This window comes from Neoarius graeffei, chromosome 12 (assembly GCF_027579695.1).
Source record: "Neoarius graeffei isolate fNeoGra1 chromosome 12, fNeoGra1.pri, whole genome shotgun sequence".
Classification (NCBI taxonomy): Eukaryota; Metazoa; Chordata; class Actinopteri; order Siluriformes; family Ariidae; genus Neoarius; species Neoarius graeffei.
Genome location: NC_083580.1, coordinates 46,160,100 through 46,187,732, shown reverse-complemented (window position 1 = coordinate 46,187,732; position 27,633 = coordinate 46,160,100).

Genomic DNA, 27,633 nt, shown 5'->3' with positions numbered 1-27,633 from the left:
TGTTATTCTTTTTGTTATGCTAGTGTTCATCTCCAAGGTCACAATGAATAAAACTATGCAGTCATATTTGTGTAAAGCCCTGTCATATTACTCTACCATGTCAAGTAACTTAATCCTTTGGCTTCTGCCGGTGTTACAGTTGAACTGGTTTCAGCTTGTAAACAAATACACATGCATAGCTGTCCATGGGGGAGCTCAAATCATGACTTGTATTTACATCAGTGGTGTAAAAGTGACTTACACTTCAAATTGTAGGGGGAGCCTGAGCTCAAAAACCACCAATTCTTGCATAATGGGGCTTTAACATTTACCGTATGTAAGGAATCTCCAGTGTCAGTGCTTTGCAACAGTCAGAGGTAAAAGTGTAACATTGTCTTCTTGCATGAGACAGTCTTCAGGACAGAGGAGTTTATGCTTTGCAGGTGTCTGTTGTATAGCAGCAGGTTTATGGGTGCTATAATATAAAGGATAAAAGGAAGTAACTTGTTTTATATGATGTTACACAGCATTGTGTAATTATAAACTGCTTAAATGTATGGCATGTCATTCTTTAATTAAAAAAAGTTGGAATATTGCTATGGTATAAGAAGAATGAAACACTTGGGGATGTGTTCTAATCTGAATATATATATGTTATTTACCAGCTGGGAGGTCCATATTGTGAAATATCATGACCGAGGTCTTGAAAGTGCTGACCAAGGCCCTCTGGGCTGAGGTCAGTATTCAAGGCCAAGGTCACGGTATTTCACCATGCGGACCGACCTTAAGCTGGTAAATAATATATTAATTTTTTTCTTTACCAAATTCTAACAGAAAACGAGAGCGCCCGAAAGGGAAAACCGAGCTGAGGCAAGCCGCCATTTCGAATCCTCATTCATGGCTGTAATGCAAATTGCTTTCTCCTCGGTATACAAGTGCACTTCCATGGCAGGAAAAAAAACTACATTTTGCCACCTATGTAGTCCCCTATTTATACAAATAGGAGTCATTCAGGGTTCAGCCATGTTTTTGCTTGGCGTTAGCAGGTTACAGGTTTTTAGCTTTCTCCTGAAATGTTTTCTTTAATTTTGTCTTCATCAGGGTAGTAAAACTCGCTTTCGCTGTGAACACTCCCCTTATCACTATCCATGCTGTAAAATTAATGCTATTTTGAATCCTCATTCACGGCTGTAATGCAAATTGCTTTCTCCTCAGTATACAAGTGCACTTCCATGGCAGGAAAAAAACTACATTTTGCCGCCTATGTAGTCCCCTATTTATACAAATAGGAGTCATTCAGGATTCAGCCATGTTTTTGCTCAGTGTTAACAAATTACAGGTTTTTAGCTTTCTCCTGAAATTTTTTATTTTATTTCTTCTTCCTCAGGGTAGTAAAACTTGCTTTCGCTGTGAACACTGTTGTTATCATTATCCATGCTGTAAAATTAATGCTATTCTCCTGAGAAATGCTGGCAAAATTTATAAGATGTTTGATATTATAAATAAATGTATTATAAATAAATCTTATAAAAAAAGATAAATGTTGACAAAAAACGCTACTATGTTTGTTGTTGTTGTGAATGAGCGAGTCGCCAGAGGTCCGTAACCGGGGTCCATAACTGGGGTCCGTACTGTAGGATATGGACCTGCTCGCCAGCCAATCAGAGCACAGGATTTGGACCACGAAAAAAATAAATACACTTATATCCCAGCAGTTTGCCAACTATTTTTTTAATCCCAAAGTGTTATTCAAGACAAATATGTTTATTTGGGTGAGAAATCTAAGCATGAAAATGAACTATATCTAAATATCCTATTAACTTTTGTTGTTGTTGTTTGTTTCTTTGTTGGGACCCTGTACATTATATATGATTATATATGAAACACTAATGGTTATTTCTCAAAAGGAACAGTTCAGCCAAAAAATTATTTTTTGTTTCATTTTTAATTTTTCATGTTTCATTTTTATTTCCTTTCCCTGTAAAATTGTACACTGAACCAACAAGGCAAGTGTCAGCAACAGTTTTGAAGCTGAACAGTCTTTCTTCCTATAGATTTGGTCCTCCTCCAGCTCAGTGCTATTCCTATTCCATAAAAGGCAACTCATAAGGCAAACAAAGCTTCAATCCAGGAAATAGTGTCAATTAAGGGGAAATGGGAAGGAATATCAGTGTTTTCATTGCAATCTGCCTCTCAAGCAGCAGAGGGGGCTCACAAAATGACAAATAGCAACTATAATTATAATTACTACTTATTGTTATTACTTGTTATTATAATAAGTAATTATAATACAATAATAAGTTAACAATAAATGATCTCATCTCATTATCTCTAGCCGCTTTATCCTGTTCTACAGGGTCGCAGGCAAGCTGGAGCCTATCCCAGCTGACTGTGGGCGAAAGGTGGGGTACACCCTAGACAAGTTGCCAGGTCATCACAGGGCTGACACATAGACACAGACAACCATTCACACACAAATTATTATTATTACTATTATTATTATTATTATTATTATTATTATTATTAGTAGTAGTAGTAGTAGTATTACTGGTCATATTTGCTCGTGGATAAGACCTTTTGCTAACATCAGGCCAGTAGTAGAATAGAAGCTTTCATTTTAAACTATGTAGCCACACTAGCCTCAAAGGTTCTGTGCAAAACTTTTGGAAACCTGGAAATAAAAAAAAGAAATGTATCCATTTAATTTCTGTCTGAATTCCTCCTTTAAGAAATAATGACCATGTCAGTTGAATATACAGCATCACAACAATCTTTTTTTAAAAAATTAAGTGAATAGGATACAAAGGCAGATGGCACACACTTTGTAGTTCTTTTAAAACAATCTCTGATGCAATGAGCTTCACTTAATGTATATTTCAACACTAGGTTGCCTGAGAGGAACTACACAGTGCTGCAGTAGATGCAAAATAAGCCAGGGGAGAGCCATGCACTGCACTGAGTGCAGTGTCTCATAGCATCTTTCCACCGTGGACTGTAACAGCAGCTGACATTTGCATGACAAAGCAAGCATGAATGAGCTCTGAACACTGTTGGTCTTGCTGCTTTTGTGTGTCTGTGGTTGCTCCTTTTGTTGCAATAGCAATGAGGGGCATAACTCAGATCAAAGAAAAGTCTGAAATGATCTGCTTGGAGTTTGGACCTGGAAAAATACTGCAAACATTGTAGTAGATAATACACTCTTATAAAGGATGTGTTAAAACTGACACAAATTGTGTTAAATTCTTACACATCAATGGGTGAGTTTTGGGACAATGCTTGTTGTGTTAATTTTGACACATTCACTGTATCAATGATTTTAACACATTGAATGTGTAAGGAAGGTTAACATGAAGATGTGTAAATATGTAATATTAACACATTATGTGCTGTCCTTGGCTACGCACACTGTTAAAAAACATGTCTAATACTCTACACAAAAAAGTGTTATTTGATACAAAATTAGTTAATCACAATAATACACTCTTTATGACTACACATTTATTATCAATACATTTATTATCATGAAATATTAATGAAAATCAAACCACAGAATATAAAATTACATATAAATAGAATAGAATTTCACAGACTTTCAGCAGTAATAAAGGAAAGATCTGAAGTAGGACAAAATATTTCTTTTTCCACTTTCATTAGGCAACATGATATATAAGCATACCTTCTATATTTCACGTATTTCAAAACTTTGTATCTTGGATTGATATAGATCTGATCATCCAAGGACCCAGGAATCACTGGCCAAGGATCATCTTCAGATTGGTCCATTTGATGCATAATAAATTAATTCATAAAATGTCGACATTAAGATGGATAATGCAGCTGCCACTTTTTTAAACAATATTTTTACACAAAGCATCAGCTGATATGACAGGTCATTTCCATTCCCCCCCCACACACAAAATCCATATGCTTAATGTTAGGTAACATGAGACTGCAGCTGCACATTCATACACCAACATTCTTACAGCTCTGGACTATATTTTCTTAAATGTATTTTTATTAAGAGAACTGCAGTCATGGGAAATAATTGGATTAAGCTAGCCATGGCTATATGAAGTACATCTTAGTTAGCTAAATAGCAAAGTTAGATAGTTAGCAAGAAGAAAAAATATTCCTGCCTCATGATGCTGAATAATTAGTAGAAATTATAGTTATAGCCAGGCTCTTTAATAATTCTAAGTACAAAGTAAATGCTAATAAAAATGGCACGCAAGAACATAAAATATTTCACAAGTTAAATTTCCATCTTGCAAGCTGAGCAGCAATACTTAAAAAAATCTACCAACCATATTTGTGCCATGTTGTCAGTCCTGCACAAGGCACACTTCGAACTGCGCGCGCACCGAGTAGACTCCAGCACGCGCGCCGTTAATGATGCGCACCTGAACTCTATTAAGGAATTATGTGTGCACCTATTTAAAGACTGTGCTGATGCACAACCAGTGCGAAGTATTACGTTACGTCTGTACGCATTACCAAGCCTTTCTAGCCTTGTGTCTGATTCCCGGTTTCCTGATTCCTGTGTCTGTTTCTCATTCCTGTCCTCGATCGCTTTGCCTCTGATATACTGTTTGCACCTTGCCCAACCCTTTGCTTGTTTCACGTTTTTGATCTAGCCTGCTGTTTTGGATTGTTTGCCTGTGTGTGTATTTGCTCACTGTAACTAAGCATCACTGTCATTATTTATACTGCTTCTGCACTTGCGTCTGCCTACCTCGTGTACCTGACACATGTAAATTAGCTGCCTGTGCCATTTTGACATTAAAGTTAGCAAATTTGTCTAAAAGTCGAACGTTAATATAGAGTAAAATACACAATCTAAAAGTTCTGTTAGAAACCAAACTTAACCAGTATAAAAATAACAGCAGCAGAAGATTTCATTTTTGCAAGTAAATATACACTGAAAGGTGAAGTGAATAACACTGATTATCTCATTACAATGGCACCTGTCAAGGAGTGGGATATATTAGGCAGCAAGAGAATAGTCAGTTATCAAAGTTGATCTGTTGGACACAGGAAAAATGGGCAAGTGTAAAGATTTGAGTGACTTTGACAGGGGCCAAATTATAATGGCTAAATGACTGTGTCTGAGCATCTCCAAAATGGCACATCTTGTGGGGTGTTCCTGGTATGTAGTGGTTAGTATCTACCAACAGTGGTCCAAGGAAGGTGAACTGGCAACAGGGTCATGGCTGTCGAAGGCTCATTGATTCACATGAATGGGGCACGAAAGCTAGCCCATAGGTCCAATCCCACAGAAGAGCTACTGTAGCACAAACTGCTGAAAAAGTTAATGCTTTCCTGTTTTAACCAGCATTAACAGTTTTTTCAGTAGCACTAACCATTACATTACATGCATTTAGCAGATGATCTTATCCAGAGTGATGTACAGCAGGACCCTGACATACCCACAGCAGTGGGCAGCCCGGGGAACAGTTGGGGGTTAGGTGCCTTGCTCAAGGGCACTTCAGTCATTCCTATAGTCCAAGGAATCGAACAGGCGACCTTTTGGTCCCAAAGTCAATTCTCTAATGATTAGGCCATGGTTTCCCATGCATACCAGGAACATCCCACAAGATGTGCCGTTTTGGAGACATTCAGACCCAGTCATCTAGGCATCATAATTTGGCCCTTGTCAGAGTCACGCTGATCCTTATGCTTGCCAATTTTTCCTGCTTCCAACACATCAACTTCAAGAACTGACTGTTCTCTTACTGCCTGATATATCCTACCGCTTAACAGGTGCCATTGTAATGAGATAATCAATGTTATTCACTTACCTGTCAGTGGTTTTAATGTTATGGCTGATTGATGTACATTAAGAAATGATTTCAAGTCCAATTTCCCTCAAGAATTTTTCTTCAGCTGTCACTGGTGAGAATTGTCTCCCTGTCAAAATGGTGGTTACAATGATGCTTCATGCACATTCCGGCCAAAGTCATTGAAATTAGCATTACGTAGTGACACCCTGCATGAAACACACACTTGCCAACCAAAACCAATTAACTACTACTGTAACTACAATATAAACCAGCCTTTACCTACCCCCAAAACACATTAAATATAGTTGTTAAAAACAAGTAGAAAGCTAACATTAATTAAACTGAAGATGGAAAGAACTAGTGCTAACATAACATTACTTGAGTAGCCCCATTAGTTAAAATTTCCCACTGAAATCCCTCACCTGTGTTACTATCATTCCACCGATTTCCAGGGGGTAGTAAGCAGAGGTCTTCAATCTGATCTACAAAGGGCTGGTGTATTACATATACTGTGAATAGTAAATACTGACTAGCTTCGAAATGGCTGGTGTTAGCAGTGTTGTTTACATTGTCTCTGAGAAATGGCGAGGATGCTCAGAGGCGTTCAATGACCACTGAGCTGTGGATTTTTTAGTGATTCACATAATGAAGGAATTATAATATATAATATTTTATGTATAACAGTGGCGGCACGGTGGTGTAGTGGTTAGTGCTGTCGCCTCACAGCAAGAAGGTCTGGGTTTGAGCCCCGTGGCCGGCGAGGGCCTTTCTGTGTGGAGTTTGCATGTTCTCCCCGTGTCTGCGTGGGTTTCCTCCGGGTGCTCCGGTTTCCCCCACAGTCCCAAGACATGCAAGTTAGGTTAACTGGTGACTCTAAATTGACCGTAGGTGTGAATGTGAGTGTGAATGGTTGTCTGTGTCCAGTGGCATGCACAGATAGACATGAGGTGGTGCTCAAGCACCTGCCCCTCTGCCCTCTGTCCAAAAAAGTGGCCTTTTGAATTTTTTTTTTTTACAGTTTACTGAGGCCAATGTCGACATGATCTTTTAGAAAAGCCGCAGCATTAAAAGCGTGTGTGAAAATAATGTCCCGATGTGTGCCCCCTCCGCACACACACCGGACCTCTGTCTCTCTTGCTCTGTCACGTGAACAAGCGTGCAGTGCATTCAATGTGAGGTTGCAGCAGCATAGCATCCTGGAAGCCACGGCCTTGTCGTAGTGCAGACAACACATCGGCCAGTCAGTCAGCTCTTCCCCTGCCCCACCAGCCAGGTAACACATGAATCGAGTGAAAATGCATTGTTTGCCCTCTAAGCCCAAGCTGTAATTATTTTGTCGTGAAGTAGCCCGTCGCATACAGAAACAACTGCACATGGCAGCCTTTGCCAGCTTATTTGCTCCCTTTCCATATGGAGAAACAAACTGAACAACATTTTAAATGTAGCCTAAACCATTAAGGCAACCCCACTCTCCATCAATTCCGACCTGTTTTTATAACATGATTAAGAATATCACATTATGCTAGTATGCACACCCTTATGCAAATAAAGGAGAGCTCCGTTGAGCCCATTGAGTGTGTATATTTCGTTACAAATTTTAAGATGATCTCACGGAAATCTGTGAATAAACACAGTCTTGAGACTCAAGTCAGTTACGGGAAGATCAGACTTTCAGACTTTATCAGACTTTTTAAAGATGGAACTACAGAAAAATACCCAAAACTCTGATATGATTATGAACACAAGAGGAGGGTTAAATCTCAGACTTTTATAATAAGGTGTTCCACATGCGCAAAAAAGTGCCCTTTTTTCCCCCCAGAGCACTTGCCCCCCAAAATGTCTGTGCACGCCACTGTCTGTGTCTATGTGTCAGCCCTGTGATGACCTGATGACTTGTCCAGGGTGTACCTCACCTTTCGCCCGTAGTCAGCTGGGATAGGCTCCAGCTTGCCTGCGACCCTGTAGAACAGGATAAAGCGGCTAGAGATAATGAGATGAGATGTATAACAGCATGAAAATGAAATTCAAAGATATTATTAGACTACTGGCTGGCTGCTGTTCATCTCAATCAAACAGCTCATGGATTAAAAAACTGACACTGACTATGTGTAGAGCAGATCAGTCTATACATATTGTGTTGAATGTTGTGAACAAATTCAAAGGTTGTGTTTAAAACTATGGATAACTATGTGTATAAAAGCTGAATTCTTCCAGTGCAGTTTTATTTAATATTGACCCAATATGTGTAAACTGGAGTGCTACACATTATTTGTGTAATTTTTCTACACATTCCTTCTAAGAGTGTAGTTCCCATCCACAGTCCACAATATTTCAAAGGCTCTAATAGACTTCACCCTCATCGCTTTTTTGAGAGGTAATCAAGTGCACTGTTGGCTGTCTCACATTAAAGAAATGAAGTCTGATTAAATCATGTCATGCGTAAGCAAGCACGGTTACAACAGAGATGCTCCAGCTGACTAATATTTAAATAAATTTTCAGCATTTAAATGACATTTTTACCCAGTGTTGTCTCTCATTCCAGCTATTTTTATTGTCCAGTGTTTGAATCTTAAATTATATATTGGAGCTATGTATATTGGGAGTCATTCTCACCTAAAACCTTTTCTGTAAATATAAACCTCAAATAACATCCAGTTATTTGTTTTGCTGATGAGAACAAACAGAGTCAATTTTTCTGATCAGAGTTTAGTGTCATTTGACCATCTAGGCCTCACTTCCCATAGTTTGAAGATGGTAATGTACCTGAATCTGATTTGGATGATAATATACTTCCACTTTGAATTTACAGTGGCACTTGAAAGTTTGTGAACCCTTTAGAATTTTCTATATTTCTGCATAAATATGACCGAAAACATCATCAGATTTTCACACAAGTCCTAAAAGTAGATAAAGAGAATCCAGTTAAACAGATGGGACAAAAATATTGTACTTGGTCATTTATTTATTGAGGAAAATGTTCCAATATTACATATCTGTGAGTGTCAAAAGGATGTGAACCTTTGCTTTCAGTATCTGGTGTGATCCCCTTTGCAGCAATAACTACAACTAAACGTTTCCGGTAACTGTTGATCAGTCCTGCACACCAGCTTGGAGGAATTTTAGCCCATTCCTCCATACAGAACAGCTTCAACTCTGGAATGTTGGTGGGTTTCCTCACATGAACTGCTCGCTTCAGGTCTTTTCACAACATTTCGATTGGATTAAGGTCAGAACCTTGACTTGGCCATTCCAAAACATTAACTTTATTCTTCTTGAACCATTCTTTGGTATAATGACTTGTGTGCTTAGGGCCATTGTCTTGCTGCATGAGCCACCTTCTCCGGAGATTCAGTTCATGGACAAAATGTCCTGACATTTTCCTTTAGAATTCGCTGGTATAATTTAGAATTCATTGTTCCATCAATGATGGCAAGCTGTCCTAGCCCAGATGCAGCAAAACAGGCCCAATCCATGATACTACCACCACCATGTTTTACAGATGGGATAAAGTTCTTATGCTGGAATGCAGTGTGTTCCTTTCTCCAAACATAATGCTTCTCATTTAAACCAAAAAGTTCAATTTTGTTCTCATCCGTCCACAAAAATTTTTTCCAATAGCCTTCTGGCTTGCCCACATGATCTTTAGCAAACTGCAGACAAGCAGCAATGTTTTTTTTGGAGAGCAGTGGCTTTCTCCTTGCAACCCTGCCATGCACACCATTGTTGTTCAGTGTTCTCCTGATGGTAGACTCATGAACATTAACATTAGCCAATGTGAGAGAGGTCTTCAGTGCTTAGAAGTTACCCTGGGGGCCTTTTGCCGCTTTTCCACTACCAACGTGGCTGAGTTGGGCTGAGCCGTGCCGTGCTGAGTTGGGCTGAGTCGAGCTGAGTGGGGCTGTTGGAGTTGCATTTTGACTACAACCGAGCTGAACCGTGCTGGCTGGAAGTGGGTGGACACATTGGGTGGAGTTAGCAAAAGTGGGTGGAAGTCACGTGATGTTGTTAGGCTGCGCAAACAGTGACATCAGTGACCTTTTAAGCGGTAGTCTCACGACCCGGATAGTAAACAATAAACATGGAGGACATGGAGTCGTTAGTGTTGCTGGTCTTGGTGCTGTGGCTTGTTGTCACCAACAATGCCAACAGATACTGGCAAGAGTGTATAGATGAGGCGAGGCGCATAAGGCTTCAGAAATTCTCGTAATTCGTAATTATTCTTCTTCCGGGTTTACGGTGTTTACAGATCCCAGCCTGCTCGCGGGGCGTGTGTGGGCATGTGAGGACACTCCTTCTCACCAATCAGTGCACAGGGGAGTGTCTCCTCACGCCCCTAGCCCCACTCGGCTAGGTTTGGCTCGCTTCAGCCCTACTCCAAAACCGTGCGAGTTTTGGGTGCTGAGTAGGGCTGAAGCGAGCTGAGTCGTGCTGCTCTGAGGTAGTCGAAACGCGAGCTGTGTCGGGCTGAAGTGAGCTGAAGTGAGCTGAAAAAGGATAGTGGAAAAGGGCCATTAGTGACCTCGCCAACTATTACACGCCTTGTTCTTGGAGTGATCTTTGTTGGTCGACCACTCCTGGGGAGGGTAACAATGGTCTTGAATTTCCTCCATTTGTACACAATCTGTCTGACTGTGAATTGGTGGAGTCCAAACTCTTTAGAGATGGTTTTGTAACCTTTTCCAGCCTGATGAGCATCAACAATGCTTTTTGGGAGGTCCTCAGAAATCTGCTTTGTTTGTGCCATGATACACTTCCACAAACATGTGTTGTGAAGATCAGACTTTGATAGATCCCTGTTCTTTAAATAAAACAGGGTGCCCACTCACACCTGATTGTCATCCCATTGATTGAAAACAACTGACTCTAATTTCACCTTCAAATTAACTGCTAATCCTAGAGGTTCACATACTTTTGCTACTCACAGATATGTAATATTGGATCATTTTTCTCAATAAATAAATGACCAAGTATAATATTTTTGTCTCGTTTGTTTAACTGCATTTCTCTTTATCTACTTTTAGGACTTGTATGAAAATCTGATGATGTTTTAGGTCATATTTATGCAGAAATATGGAAAATTCTAAAGGGTTCACAAACTTTCAAGCACCACTTTAAATGTGTAAATACAAACCATGACTTTATTTGAAAATGTGATTTTGTAGTTTTACTGTGCTCTTTGAAGTAAATATATAAAGATTTGGGCATGTATTTCTGGAAAACATTTTGGGTGAGGTATAATTGAATTATAAAGCCTTGTGGGCTTTATAAGATAAGAAAACACAATATAAAGCATTCATGCTGAAAGCAAATATCAGTTCTTTATGCTCCATATTTAAAAAAAAAAATTTTTTATTGATGATGCAAACAGGGATTGCAGCATAGGTTTATGTTAGAGAAAGGTTTACTGAATGTGAATCACAGTAAATCAAGTGTTCAGTGTGTCACTGCTTCTGTTACTGCAAAGTGACTTTATCAGTTTGCAGTGTTGGTTATTGTTATAATTAATTCTGTATTTGCCGAAGCAGACAAGCAATAATGAGGGGGAGGTCAAACCAATTAAAGCAGCAGTGGAGAAGCAGCAGGCTCACTGTGCGCCACAGAGGAGCTCTATCTGTTTCATCTTGCTTATCATCTTGCATTCCTGCCTGTAATCAACCAGCCATTGCCTCCTTCCTGCAGGCTGGCCTCATCACTCACTTGCTGCAAACTCATGGAGAACAGATAACCTACAGCGACATCTATTAATTTTTCAGCAGTTCATTAAATTGCCAGTCCATTCTGCTTTTGGAGCTATCCTGAAGTGACTAGCGTGTATCTAACAGCTGTCTATCTGTATCTACACATGCCCTGATTTGGCAGACCGACAGATGATCCTAGGTTGATGTGTGCAGAGACTGCACATTTGACATTCCCAAGTTACTTTGTTTGGAAACTAACCTACTGCAGTGCATTGTTGATATTCATGAGCATTCTGGATATTCTGCACTACCCTGCATTCACACCAACAATGACAAGTTGCTTGGGTCACTTACATGTTGCTTGTGGGCATGTGCTATCTAGCAGGTTTTTTTTAAGTTCCAAACATCAAATAAAATGGAACTATTTTATTTCAAAAAGAAATGCCTCATATCAAGAAAGTTCTGTATTTGAACCTCACGGAGTTATTGTTTTCTTCCTGTGCCTGTGTGGGTTTCTTCTGGGTGCTCTGGTTTCCTCCCAAGGTCCAAAGACATGCTGATTAGGTCAACTGGATACTCTAAATTGCACATAGGTGTGAAGGTGAGTGTAAATGGTTATTTTTATTTTATTTATCCTTTATTTTACCAGGAATGTCCCATTGAGATACATTATCTCTTCTTCCAGGGAGTCCTGGCCAAGATGGCAGCAAATAAAAATGTAGAAAAATAGTCAAAATACAGAAAAGACTATGAATAAGTAGGTTGTTCATCTCTGTGTTATACCAGTGATAGATTGGTGATCTACCCATGATGTACCCTGCCTCTCACCAGAACTCAGCTGGGATTGGCTCCAGCAGCTAAAGTTGTGAGCGGGGAAGAAACCATAGACCACACAAGTCATATGATTGGTCTGAGGAATCATTCATTTGAATTTGTTGTATTTGTTGCTCAACAAAATAGACTTCAAGATAAAAATATAAGGAATTTCCTGATTATACAATGGTACTTTTTGACCATATAGCACACAGTTATAGAAACAAGTTATTTATATTTGCACTGTTTGCTGTCACCCAGCTGAGGATGAGTTCACTTTTGAGTCTAGTTCCTCTCAAGGTTTCTTCCTCATCTTATCTCCGGGAGTTTTTTCTTGCCACCATCACCTCTGGTTTGCTTATTATGGATAGATTTATAAATTCATTCACAACACCAGTCAAAAGTTTGGACACACCTACTTATTCATAGTCTTTTCTGTATTTTGACTATTTTGTACATTGTAGAATAATACTGAAGACATCAAAACTATGAAATAACATATATGGAATTATGTGGTTGTAGCAGTGGGGGTGTGGTCAAGTGTCAGTCTGTGAATAGAGGGTGGAGTCAGGGAAGGTAAGTGGCAGAATCACTGCACCTGACGGGAATTAACCTGTGTTTGTGTGTCTTCCCCAGTGACCGCGCCCTAGAAGAGGAGAGGGAGAGCAGAGGAAGGGAGCTCTCCCCCAACCAGAACACTTGTGTGTGTGTGCTGTGTGTGCATGGGAGAATAAGTGGAAAGCTGAAAAGCTAAAATAAAAGGGTTTTGGCGAACTCAGTTCTGGCCTGCCGTGCTTCTGTGCTCCACCCACCTTAACTATTTCTACAGTGGTACCGAAACCCAGGAGAATTTGCGGCAGGCCCAAGAACGTCAAGTCCGTATGTACGACAGGGGCACGCGTCTTAGGGAATTCACACCAGGAGATAAAGTACTTGTGTTGTTGCCCACGTCGAGCTCCAAATTGATCGCCAGGTGGCAAGGACCCTTTGAGGTCACACGGCGAGTCGGGGACGTCGACTATGAGGTGAGGCGAACGGACAGGGGTGGGGTGTTACAGATTTACCACCTCAATCTGTTAAAACTTTGGAACGTTTGGGCATTGGTGTCGGTGGTTCCAGAGAAGGCGGAGCTGGGGCTGGAGGTTCATAAGGGAAAATTGACATCGCCCACCGCTCTGGTCCCCTGTAGAGACCACCTCTCCCCGACCCAACTCATGGAGGTTGCCCAGTTGCAGACAAAATTTTCTGATGTGTTCTCACCCCTGCCCAGCCACACCCACCTCATAGAACACCACATTGAGACGCCCCTGGGGGTAGTAGTGTGCAGCCGCCCTTACAGACTGCCCGAACACAAGAAAAAGGTGGTTTGGGAAGAACTCGAGGCCGTGCTTGAAATGGGCATCATCGAGGAGTCCCACAGTGACTGGAGCAGCCCGGTGGTCTTGGTTCCCAAGGCCGACAGGTTGGTCCGGTTCTGTGCGGACTATAGAAAGGTCAAAGTGGTGTCTAAATTTGATGCGTACCCAATGCCTCGTATTGATGAGTTGCTCGATTGACTAGGCATGGCTTGTTTTTATTCTACACTGGATTTGACAAAGGGATATTGGCAGATCCCCTTGACTCCGCTATCCCGAGAGAAAACGGCCTTTTCCACACCGTTTGGCTTACACCAGTTCGTCACACTTCCTTTTGGTCTGTTTGGGGTGTCCACTACAATCCAATGGCTTATGCATAGGTTCCTTTGCCCCCACTCCACCTATGTGGCCGCATACCTGGACGACATCATTATTTATAGTAATGACTGGCTGCGGCACCTAGAACACCTAAGGGCCGTCCTTAGGTCGCTGAGGCGAGCGGGTCTCACAGCCAACCTGAAGAAGTGTGCGATTGGGTGGGTGGAAGTATGGTATCTGGGCTTCCACTTGGGCAATTGGCAGGTGCGTTCCCAAATCAATAAGACAGCAGCAATTGCAGCCTGCCCGAGGCCCAAGACCAAAAAGGGGGTGAGACAGTTCCTGGGGCTGGCTGGCTACTATCGTAGGTTTATACCTAATTATTTGGACGTCACCAGCCCGCTGACTGATCTCACTAAAAAGGGGGCACCAGATCCGGTCCAGTGGATGGAGCAATGCCAGCGGGCTTTCTCTAAGGTAAAGGCTGCGCTGTGTGGGGGGCCACTGTTACACTCCCCTGACTTTTCTCTCCCCTTTGTTTTGCAGACACACACGTCGGACAGAGGGCTGGGGGCTGTTCTGTCCCAGGAGGTGGAGGGGGAGGACTGTCCAGTGCTGTACATCAGCCAGAAGCTGTCGGTGTGCGAGGACAGGTACAGCACCATAGAAAAAGAATGCCTCACCATCAAGTGGGCGGTCCTCGACCTCCGCTACAACCTGCTGGGGTGCCCTTTCACCCTCTGGTCGGACCACGTGCCCCTGCAGTGGCTCCATCGCATGAAGGATGCCAACGCGCGGATCACCCGTTGGTATCTGGCACTCCAGCCGTTTAAGTTTGAGGTGGTCCACAGGCAGGGGGCACAGATGGTCGTGGCAGAATTCCTCTCCCGCCGGGGGGGGGGAGTCAGCTGCAGGCCAGATGGCTCCCCAGCCTGAGTCAGGCGGTGTGGGTATGTGGCAGTGGGGGTGTGGTCAAGCGTCGGTCTGTGAATGGAGGGCGGAGTCAGGGAAGGTAAGTGGCAGAATCACTGCACCTGACGGGAATTAACCTGTGTTTGTGTGTCTTCCCCAGTGACCGCGCCCTAGAAGAGGAGAGGGAGAGCAGAGGAAGGGAGCTCTCCCCCAACCAGAACACTTGTGTGTGTGTGTGTGTGTGTGTGTGTGCTGTGCGTGCGTGGGAGAATAAGTGGAAAGCTGAGAAGCTAAAATAAAAGGGTTTTGGCAAACTCAGTTCTGGCCTGCCGTGCTTCTGTGCTCCACCCACCTTAACTATGTCTACAGTGGTATAAAAAACAGTGTTAAAAAACAAAATATTTTTCATATTTTAGATTCTTCTAAATAGCCAGCATTTACTTTGATGGTGCTTTGCACATTATCGAATTATCTTCACCAGCTTCATGATTTACAGTGGTGCTTGAAAGTTTGTGAACCCTTTAGAATTTTCTATATTTCTGCATAAATATGACCTAAAACATCATCAGATTTTCACACAAGTCCTAAAAGTAGATAGAGAGAACCCAGTTAAACAAATGAGACAAAAATATTATGCTTGGTCATTTATTTATTGAGGAAAATGTTCCAATATTACATATCTGTGAGTGGCAAAAGGATGTGAACCTTTGCTTTCAGTATCTGGTTTGACCCCCTTGTGCAGCAATAACTGCAACTAAATATTTGCGGTAACTGTAGATCAGTCCTGCACACCGGCTTGGAGGAATTTTAGCCCATTCCTCCATACAGAACAGCTTCAACTCTGGGATGTTGGTGGGTTTCCTCACATGAACTGCTTGCTTCAGGTCCTTTCACAACATTTCCATTGGATTAAGGTCAGAACTTTGACTTGGCCATTCCAAAACATTAACTTTATTCTTCTTTAACCATTCTTTGGTAGAATGACTTCTGTGCTTAGGGTCATTGTCTTGCTGCATGACCCACCTTCTCTTGAGATTCAGTTCATGGACAGATCTCCTGACATTTTCCTTTAGAATTCACTGGTATAATTCAGAATTCATTGTTCCATCAATGATGGCAAGCCATCTTGGCCCAGATGCAGCAAAACAGGCTCAAACCATGATACTACCACCACCATGTTTCACAGACAGGATAAGGTTCTTATGCTGGAATGCAGTGTTTTCCTTTGTCCAAACATAATGCTTCTCATTTAAATCAAAAAGTTCTATTTTGGTCTCATCCATCCACAAGACATTTTTCTAATAGCCTTCTGGCTTGTCCATGTGATCTTCAGCAAACTGCAGATGAGCAGCAATGTTCTTTTTGGAGAGCAGTGGCTTTCTCCTTGCAACCCTGCCATGCACACCATTGTTGTTCAGTGTTCTCCTGATGGTGGACTCATGAACATTAACATTAGCCATTGTAAGAGAGGTCTTCAGTGCTTAGAAGTTACCCTGGGGGCCTTTGTGACCTCGCCGACTATTACACGCCTTGTTCTTGGAGTGATCTTTGTTGGTCGACCCCTCCTGGGGAGGGTAACAATGGTCTTGAATTTCCTCCATTTGTACACAATCTGTCTGACTGTAGATTGGTGGAGTCCAAACTCTTTAGAGATGGTTTTGTAACCTTTTCCAGCCTGATGAGCATCAACAACACTTTTTCTGAGGTCCTCAGAAATCTCCTTTGTTTGTGCCATGATACACTTCCACAATATGTGTTGTGAAGATCAGACTTTGATAGATCCCTGTTCTTTAAATAAAACAGGGTGCCCACTTACACCTGATTGTCATCCCATTGATTGAAAACACCTGACTCTAATTTCACCTTCAAATCAACTGCTAATCCTAGAGGTTCACATACTTTTGCCACTCACAGATATGTAATATTGGATCATTTTCCTCAATAAATAAATGACCAAGTATAATATTTTTGTCTCATTTGTTTAACTGGGTCCTCTTTATCTACTTTTAGGACTTGTGTGAAAATCTGATGATGTTTTAGGTCATGTATATGCAGAAATATAGAGAATTCTAAAGGGTCCACAAACTTTCAAGCAGCACTGTAGTCACCTGAAATTCTTTTCAGTTAACAGGTGTGCATTGTCTAAGATTAATTAGTGGAATTTTTGTCTTCTTAATGTGTTTGAGATCAAACAGTAAATAGTAAATAATAAAAATGCAGTAAATAGCCCTACTTTACAACTGTAGTAATCCATATTATATCAAGAACCACTCAACTAAGTAAAGAGAAACAACAGTCCATCATTATTTTAAGACACGAAGTATCTCTTAATAAAAATAAAGAAAAAACAATGAATTAGAAGGTGTGCCCAAGCTTTTTTTTTTGTACATCAAATTTATATCTGAAATTTACATATTTCTGTAAGACTCATTTTTGTCCATTGTTAAAAGTGCTATACAAATAAAATTTTAAGTTAAGTCAACTTTATTGTCAATTCTTCCATATGTACAGGACATAGATGGGATTGAAATATTGAAAGCACACACATACAAAACAACACAAGTAGAAGAAATAGTGCAAATGATAGTGCAGTGCAAAATGGCTAAACAGATATGGAAGTATGTACAATGTGCAAATAATGTACCATTACAGGAATAGTAGATGTTTGGGGGGAAGGAAAAAATGGTAGTAGTAAACTGACAAGTGCTTGATTTATTTACCAAGACTACAAATTAATTGTAGTAACAGTCTGTGTTATTTGGAAGTGGGGTGAGAAAAAGAGTTCAACATCCTGACAGCCTGGTGTATGAAGCTGTTTGCCAGACTGATGGAGCTAGCTTAGAGGCTCCAGTACCTTTTTCCAGAAGGCAGGGGACTGAAGAAGGTGTGTTAAGATTGGGTGGGGTCACTTACAATGGTGATGGTGAGTGTTGTACATGTCCAGGACAGGGGATTTAGAGGCACCAGTGATCTTCTCAGCTGCATTCACTATACACTGCAGGGTCTTACAATTGGCAGCTGTGCAGCTCCCAAACCACACAGTGATGCAGCTGGACAGAATGCTCTCAACCTTGCCACAGTAGAATGGTAGCATGATGGGTGTTTGGGCTCCAGCTCTCTTCAGCTTCTGAAGGAAATAGAAATGCTGCTGTGCATATGCTGCCAGTGATGCAATGTTGTTCTTCCAGAAGTCCTCTGTGATGTGCACCCCCTGGGATTTGGTGCTGCTCACTTGTTCCACAGCAGTTCCATTGATGGTCAGCAGGGGGTGCTGGGTGTGGACCTTCCGGAAGTCGATAACAATTTTTTTTGTTTTTTTCCCACATTTTGGGTGAGATTGTTATTCATGCACCGTGTGGCCAATTGGCTCACCTCACTTCTGTAATTGGCTTCATCATTGTTGCTGATGAGACCCACCACAGTCATGTCATCAGCAAATTTGAAGCTGTATGTTGTAACACAGTCATGGGTCAGCAAGGTGAACAGCAGGGGACTGAGCACACACCCTTGTCCCCCCAAACACATCTTTAGTTTGATGGTGCCCAATGCCTTGTTGATGATCCTGATTGCAGTATCTCAGAGAGAAAATCCAGCAACCAGTTGTAGAGTGAGGTGTTCAGGCCTAGCAGGTCAAGTTTCCCTATCAGCTATTGAGGAATTATGGTATTAAATGCTGAACTGAAGTCTATGAACAGCATTCTTACATGTGAGTCATTTGAGTCCAGATGGGTGAGGACAACATGAAGCACAGAGGAGATTGTATCATCAGTGGACTGGTTGGCCTGATATATAAACTGAAAAGGGTGCAAGGTGGGAGGAAGGATGGGTTTTATGTGTTGCATGATGAGCCTTTCAAAGCACTTCATGATTGTGGGGGTCAGTGCAACTGGGTGGTAGTCACTGGAGCAGTATGGAGATTAGAGCCCTGCACTCCCGTGGGAGTCCCACGGGACTCGCGGGACCCGCCACAAAGCAGTGCGGCACGGGACAAATTTTGAAAGCTCATTGCAGGCGCGGGCGGGACCGGAAGTGCACATATGCGTGTGCGGGCGGGAGCGGGAGTGCACATATGCGGCGCGGGCGGGAGCGGTGATAAGCTGCAGTCCCGCTAACTAAAAACGTGTTTGAAATAAAATTTATAAATTATTAATTTATGTCTATCATATATAATTTGTGCTGGATATTTTATTTGGCATTAATAAAAACATTTTAAGATGCCTAAATTTGCAGAGAGAGTCAGATTGCCGGGGCGGCACGGTGGTGTAGCGCTGTCACCTCACAGCAAGAAGGTCCTGGGTTCGAGCCCCGGGGCCGGCGAGGGCCTTTCTGTGCGGAGTTTGCATGTTCTCCCCGTGTCCGCGTGGGTTTCCTCCGGGTGCTCCGGTTTCCCCCACAGTCCAAAGACATGCAGGTTAGGTTAACTGGTGACTCTAAATTGACCGTAGGTGTGAATGTGAGTGTGAATGGTTGTCTGTGTCTATGTGTCAGCCCTGTGATGACCTGGCGACTTGTCCAGGGTGTACCCCGCCTTTCGCCCGTAGTCAGCTGGGATAGGCTCCAGCTTGCCTGCGACCCTGTAGAAGGATAAAGCGGCTAGAGATAATGAGATGAGATGAGTCAGATTGCCAGATTGAGTGAGGAATGGCATCTTAAATTTGCCATTGATCACCCTAACGGGAAATCCTTTGATCACTCTAATGACTCGCCATTCACACCCAGCCTCCAGTGACCCACACTAACATGATGCCTCAATGACACCTTAGATGAGCTGGTCATCAGAATTCTGATTCTGATTCTGATCCAGGAGAGGATAAATATCTCTTGTTCGTTTCTCGATTCTTTTCCTCTTCCTTGTTTGAGATCTTCGATCATGGCAGAAGAGCAGAGCTCCTTTACTGAATCTCACAGTGCTTCAAAAGTAAGTGCTGGTTTAAAAAGAGGTACATTTACCGTTAAAAAGTCAAGAGTCCTGAAATTGGACATTTGGAAGTCGTTCTCACTCGTGTACGACGCAGATGGAAATCAGCTGCCCTTTGCTTGCTGTGATAAGTGCCAAAAGGTTCTGACATACAACAGCCATAAATCAGGTACATCAGGCCTGAATCGCCATGTATGTACTGTGTTAAAAGGACAACAATTGTTGGAGTTCAGAGGGAACAACGCAAAAGTGACAGATGCGTTGAAGGCAAAGACCGTGGAGAAATGTGTTGATTTTGAAAGACAATATGTGACGGAAACTGTGAAAGAGATGACCAAGGAGTTGGGGTTTGATGTCCAAACTGATGAAAGCGCAGAGCCACCTCCACCTAAAAAGGTCACTTTTCGTGAGTTTGAGGAATGGGAGGATGTCGGTGCTACGGGTGCTGAATTGAAGTCTGTAAACTCCGAGATTGATGATTATCTGAAAGTGAAACTCATTGGATCCGAATCACACCAATCTAAAGATATCCTGCTGTGGTGGAAAAATCACTGCTATGACTTTCCCACACTTGCCAAACTGGCACGGCATGTACTGGCCATTCCAGGTTCCAGCGCACCATCTGAGCGCGCATTCAGCATATGTGGACGCATACTGGAGGAAAGGCGCAGTATGTTGAAGCCCTCACCAGTGAACAATTTTCTGTTTCTCCATAGCTGTTCAAAGAACCCGATATCCTAAGCAATAGGCTTAGTTGTTTCGTTTACCTGCGTTTGATTTTCTCGTATTCCTTATTCATATTCAAACAAGGTCAGCTATGTTATATTGAGTTTAACACTTGCACGGAGGCTCAAGCCCAAATAGTTTTAGAAATGTGCAACCATAGCCCTATAATGTCTACAGTAGCCTATACTGTCGATTTTTTGTTGTTGTAGGCTAGGACTGTGTTTTGTTATAACATTTATATATGCTATGCTTATAGGGTATTCTATAGGATATTCTAGTTAGAAATGCTTAACAAATGTAAACTGGGTTAGCCTAATGTTTTGTATGGCTGAACAATAAATATACCAAATTTCCACTTGGAATTACGTGCTCGCCTGTCTTTTATTATTATTATTATTATTATTATTGCTGTAAAAAATGTTGCATTATTATTGCGTTAACTTGACTCAATTTTAATGGCGATAATTTTTTTTATCGCGAGATTAATGCTCTGTGACATGATGTAGGTTTTTCATAAGCTTTTGAAACTAGTAGAGATGGGATTTATGGCTCTTTGATGGGATCCGCATCTTTGTGATCTGTTCTTTGAAAAGAGACGTTCAAAAGACTGGCTCATTTGGCTCTTTTTAAATATTTATTCAGTTTTAAGAAGACAGCATCTGTAAACTCAATGCTATCCCAGAAATCCTTCCTGTAATATGCAAATTTGGCCACCTCTGATTGGACAGTGCGACGCGTCAACAGGCAGAAAAAGTGTAAAAGTACGAAATGTGTTAAGTGAGATGAAACAGTAAAGATCAGATTCAGTGCAATATTTATCAATGAACAACTTAAATTTAATATAATAGTGTACTTTATATTATAATCAAGCATGTCAAGCCTACCGTCACTGTGTAACCTGTCTCTCTGATTAGAGTTGTAGACTAACTCAAGCAGTAAATCACTTCACTGAGTGAAGTGGAAGAAGAGTAAAGTTCACTCCTCTTGCTAGCTCTGCTTTGCAATAAAAAAAGAAAAACACCATTGGTACAAAGCAAGCCCATTCACTTTTTTATGCTGATCAGAGAATTACAATGGTTTCTCATGTGATAAAAATGTGCGATTCGCGATTAAATATTTTAATCGCTTGACAGCACTAATTATTATTATTAGAGACACTACATGCTGAATTCAGAAACAAGGTAAATAATAACGAATGTGAGCTGTAGATATTTATGCTCAAATCCACTCAAAGTAGGGGGCGGGGCACCATCACACTGTGTCAAGACAAGAACTTTCCTGAGAAATAACGTGAACGTCTGCATCATGCTGGATTTGCGGGCGGGAGCGGGACAAAATATGGCAGGCGCGGGCGGGAGCGGGACTGAAAATCATAATTTTTTTGTGGGCGCGGGCAGGAGCGGGACTGAAAATCATAATTCTTTGCGGGCGCGGGCGGGAGCGTGACTGCACAATGCGGGCACGGGCGGGAGCGGGACTGAAAAATCCGACCCGCGCAGACCTCTAATGGAGATTACTTATTTGGCATAGGTATGATAGTGGTGGTTTTGAAGCATCTGGGGACAACAGCCTAACTCAAGGAGGTGTTAAAAATGTCTGTGAGGACATCTTTCAGCTCTGTACAGTCTTTCAGCACCTGACCAGGGATACTGTCCGGACCCGCTGCCTTGCAGCTGTTGATCCTGCTTAGTGTTTTCTTCATGCAAACTGAGGACAAACTCAACCTGGTCATTGGAGCTGATGGTGGTTTGTCTTCTGTGCAGGTGTGTTGTTTTGTGCTTCAAAATGTGTAAAGAAACTGTTCAGTTTGTTTAACAGAGAGATGTCATTATCACAGGCTTGTGGTGGTGGTTTGTAATCCATGAGGGTCTGAATCCCCTGCCACAGACTCCGTGTGTCTCTGCTGTCCTTGAATTGGTGGGTTATTTTTCAGGTGTATTGATGTTTTGCCTTCCTGATGCCTCAAGACAGGTTGGCCCTTGCTGCTCTTAGTTCAGCTGTATCACCAGTTCTGAAGGCAGTGTTTTAGATACTCAGCAGTCTGTGAACCTCTCCTGTCAGCCACGGCTTCTGGTTAGCTTGTGTGGTGATTGTTTTGGTGACTGTCACATCCTCAATGCATTTGGTGATGTAGTCGGTCACAGTCTCAGTGTATTCTTGAAGGTCTATGTTTTGGTTGTATGTGGTTGCCTGCTTGAAAATGTCCCAGACAGTAGTGTCAAAAACTTGAAGTGCAGAGGTATCACCTTCTGGCTGCACACGTATCTCTTTCAGAACTGATTTGGTCACTTTCACCCTTGGCCTGTATGTTAGCTTGAGCATAACTGTGATGTGCTCAGAGAGTCCAAGGTGGGGGAGGGGGCAGCCTTGTATGCTCTTTTGTTGTTAATGAAACAAGGTCCAGTGTGTTTTTCCTCTTTAGTAGAGGACCTGGCTTAGACATGTACCTGTATAGTGGTGCTTGAAAGTTTGTGAACCCTTGAGAATTTTCTATATTTCTGCATAAATATGACCTAAAACATCATCAGATTTTCACACAAGTCCTAAAAGTAGATAAAGAGAACCCAATTAAACAAATGAGACAAAAATATTATACTTGGTCATTTATTTATTGAGGAAAATGATCCAATATTACATATCGGTGAGTGGCAAAAGTATGTGAACCTTTGTTTCAGTATCTGGTGTGACCGCCTTGTGCAGCAATAACTGCAACTAAACGTTTCTGGTAACTGTTGATCAGTCCTGCACACTGGCTTGGAAGAATTTTAGCCCATTCCTCCATACAGAACAGCTTCAACTCTGGGATGTTGGTGGGTTTCCTCACATGAACTGCTCACTTCAGGTCCTTCCAAAACATTTCGATTGGATGAATGTCAGGACTTTGACTTAGGCCAAGTTTACATTAGACCGTATCTGTCTCATTTTCTTCGCGGATGCACTGTCCATTTACATTAAAACGCCTGGAAATGCCGGGAAACGGGAATCCGCCAGGGTCCACATATTCAATCTAGATCGTATCTGGTCCGGTGCTGTGTAAACATTGAGAATACGCGGATACGCTGTGCTGAGCTCTAGCTGGCATCGTCATTGGACAACGTCACTGTGACATCCACCTTCCTGATTCGCTGGCGTTGGTCATGTGATGCGACTGCTAAAAAACGGTGCGGACTTCCGCCTTGTATCACCTTTCATTAAAGAGTATAAAAGTATGAAAATACTGCAAATACTGATGCAAATACTGCCCATTGTGTAGTTATGATTGTCTTTAGGCTTGCCATCCTTCCACTTGCAAGTGGTAAGTGATATGCGCTGGGATCACACACACAGTGGCTCAGTCCCGAATCATTGCTTGTGTGCTTCACTCGCGCGCTCTGTGATCTGCGCAGGGCCGGAGTGCGCACCCTCCAGAGGGCACTCGCTGTTCAGGGCGGAGTGATTTGGAGCGCAGGATGCCTGCGGAGCTGAGCGTATCCGTGTATTGGTGTTGCTGTGTGCACGCGAATCATGTATTGGTGTTGCTGTGTGCACACTAATCGTTTTAAAAACGTTAATCTGATGATCCACTGATACGGTCTAATGTAAACCCCACCTTAGCCATTCCAAAACATTAACTTTATTCTTCTTTTACCATTCTTTGGTAGAACGACTTATGTGCTTAGGGTCATTGTCTTTCTTGCATGACCCACCTTCTTTTGAGATTCAGTTCATGGACAGATCTCCTGACATTTTCCTTTAGAATTCACTGGTATAATTCAGAATTCATTGTTCCATCAATGATGGCAAGTCGTCCTGGCCCAGATGCAGCAAAACAGGCCCAAGCCATGATACTACCACCACCATGTTTCACAGATGGGATAAGGTTCTTATGCTGGAATGCAATGTTTTCCTTTGTCCAAACATAATGCTTCTCATTTAAACCAAAAAGTTCTATTTTGGTCTCATCCGTCCACAAGACATTTTTCTAATAGCCTTCTGGCTTGTCCATGTGATCTTTAGCAAACTGCAGATAAGCAGCAATGCTCTTTATGGAGAGCAGTGACTTTCTCCTTGCAACCTTGCCATGCACACCATTGTTGTTCAGTGTTCTCCTGATAGTGGACTCATGAACATTAACATTAGCCAATGTGAGAGAGGCCTTCAGTTGCTTAGAAGTTACCCTGGGAGCCTTTGTGACCTCATCGACTATTACACGCCTTGCTCTTGGAGTGATCTTTGTTGGTCGACCACTCCTGGGGAGGGTAACAATAGTCTTGAATTTCCTCCATTTGTACTGTACACAATCTGTCTGACTGTAGATTGGTGGAGTCCAAACTCTTTAGAGATGGTTTTGTAACCTTTTCCAGCCTGATGAGCATCAACAATGCTTTTTGGGAGGTCCTCAGGAATCTCCTTTGTTCATGCCATGATACACTTCCACAAACATCTGTTGTGAAGATCAGACTTTGATAGATCCCTGTTCTTTAAATAAAACAGGTGTTAGGACTTGGACTGTTTTGGCCTCTAGAGGCCGCTGTTATTTCCTTTTCGTGTCATATTTATTTTGGCCTCTAGAGGCCGCCACTGTTCCTGTGTTTTGTGGTTTTTTTTTTGTTAATTGCCTGTTAGTCCTAATTATCTTCACCTGTGTCCTTAATTAGTTTGTGTATTTATACCCCTGAGTTCAGTCCTCTTGTCACGGAGTCTTTGCGCTGTTATGTTTATCTCCAGTTTCCTTTGTACTGTGTTTTGTGGATCTTCTGAGCTTTTGCATTTTTGCCTTTTTCTTTTTGAATTATACTCTTTGTTTTTGTTTTTTTTTGTTTTGCCCTGGATTGTATATAGTGTACATAGTATAAATAAACCTTTTGTTACTTTTTCTACTTCCGCCTCACGCCTCTGCATTTGAGTCATTCCCCTGGTGGCCTAGTGGGGGTTTGCTGGATCATCACACCAACGAACCAGGTTCGAATCCCAGCAAAACCCTAACAGAAAGACTCCGTCATGACCGACTCAGCAGAGGCTGCTTCAACTGTCTACCCGGCCAACCTTCAGGGAATTATGGCAGCTTTGACACGCTTCGGAGCGACCATGGACGCTCATGGACGTACGCTCACCAGCCAACGTGAGGCCCTTGCTCGCCACGAGGAACTGCTTCAGCAAATTGGGAAAACCCTGGCACAGCTGACATCTCTGCCTGCATCTCCTGCTCCTGATCCAGCTCCCACTCCTGCTCCAGTGCCTCCTGCCATGCTGCCTTCTTCACCTCGCGAACCCAGCCTTCCTGCACCACAGAGGTATGACGGCAAGCACAGTGAGTGCCGAGAGTTCCTTACCCAGTGTCAACTCACCTTTGAGCTTCAGCCTACCACCTACACTACGGATCGCCGCAAAATTGCCTTTGTGATCACCTTATTAGCTGGTAAGGCGCGAGCCTGGGCTACTGCTATCTGGCAAAGACAGGGACCTGAGTGCTTTGATTTCCAGCTGTTTTCTGAAGAGATGCTTCGGGTCTTCGATCAGGCAGACATCAGTACCGACGCAGCCCGAAAGCTCATGTCCATCCGGCAAGGAGGAAGCGTCGCAGATTACGCCATCTCGTTCCGAACACTCGCAGCAGTAAGTGGATGGAACGAGACTGCCCTGGTGTCAGCCTTCCACCATGGTCTGTCTGACCCCATCAAGGACGGTCTGGCCTCTATTGGATGCCCAAGTGACCTCGAAACCCTCATCTCACATGCTATTCGTCTGGACAACAGGATGAGAGAACGCCACCAAGCCTTGAGCCCCCCCAGCCTCCCTACCTCTACCTGGAGACCATCTACCTCCTTCAGTGACTGTCCAGAACCCATGCAAGTGGGTCGTACTCGCCTCTCCGCATCTGAGAGGGAGCGCAGAAGGAGGGACAAGTGCTGCATCTACTGTGGCAAGCCTGGTCACTTCCGAGCATCATGTCCCGAACTCTTGGGAAAAGGACCGCCCCGTCCAGCCGAGGGAGGGTTGTGACGGGGCCTACCCTCTCTCCCGGACTCCCTGGTCAAGGAATCTACATCCCGGTCTCCATCTCCTGGGGTGAGTCTGTCCACTCTTGTCAAGCTTTGATAGACTCAGGGGCGGCTGGGAACTTTATGGATATTCACTTCGCCCAAAGCATCAATATACCTACTGCACCTCTTGAAGTCCCTCTGTCTGTGTCTGCCCTCGATGGCCAAGCGTTAGGTGATGGAAGAGTCACCCAAGTTACTTCTCCAGTCTTCCTCCAGTCTCAAGGTCACAAGGAAGAAATATCCCTGCACCTGATTCCTTCACCTGAGTTCCCAGTTATTCTAGGCCTTCCTTGGCTTATTCGCCACAACCCTCGCATAGACTGGGTAACAAGCCAGGTTGTGGAATGGGGCCCTGCATGCCATGCCTCTTGTCTGCTCTCTAGCTCTCCTGTGTCTCCTGCCGAGCCCCCTGATCTCACCGAGTTATCTCAAGTTCCCACAGAGTACTGGGATCTCAAGGAGGTATTCAGCAAGAGCAGGGCCGCCGTTCTTCCTCCGCACCGGGCCTACGACTGTGCCATCGACTTGCTCCCTGGGACTACCCCTCCTCGTGGCAGACTGTTTTCCCTCTCTCAGCCAGAACGCAAGGCTATGGAGGAATACCTCAAAGACGCCCTGGTCTCTGGGTTCATTCGACCCTCCACCTCACCTGCTGGTGCCGGCTTCTTCTTTGTCGGCAAGAAGGATGGGGGGCTTCGACCATGTATTGACTACAGGGGCCTGAACAAGATCACTGTGCGCAACCGATATCCCCTTCCGCTGATGTCCACTGCTTTCGACCTGCTCCAAGGCGCCACCGTCTTCACCAAGTTGGACCTACGGAACGCATACCACCTCATCCGTATCCGACAGGGAGACGAGTGGAAGACTGCCTTTAACACCCCGTCTGGGCACTACGAATACCAGGTGATGCCCTTCGGACTCACCAACGCACCAGCTGTTTTTCAGGCCCTAATCAACGACGTCTTAAGGGACATGATTAACCTGTATGTCTTTGTCTACCTCGATGACATCCTTATCTTTTCCAAGACCATGCAGGAGCACCGCCACCATGTCCGCCAGGTTCTCCAGAGGCTGCTACAGAACAATCTGTTCGCCAAGGCCCAGAAATGCGAATTTCATGTTCCCGAG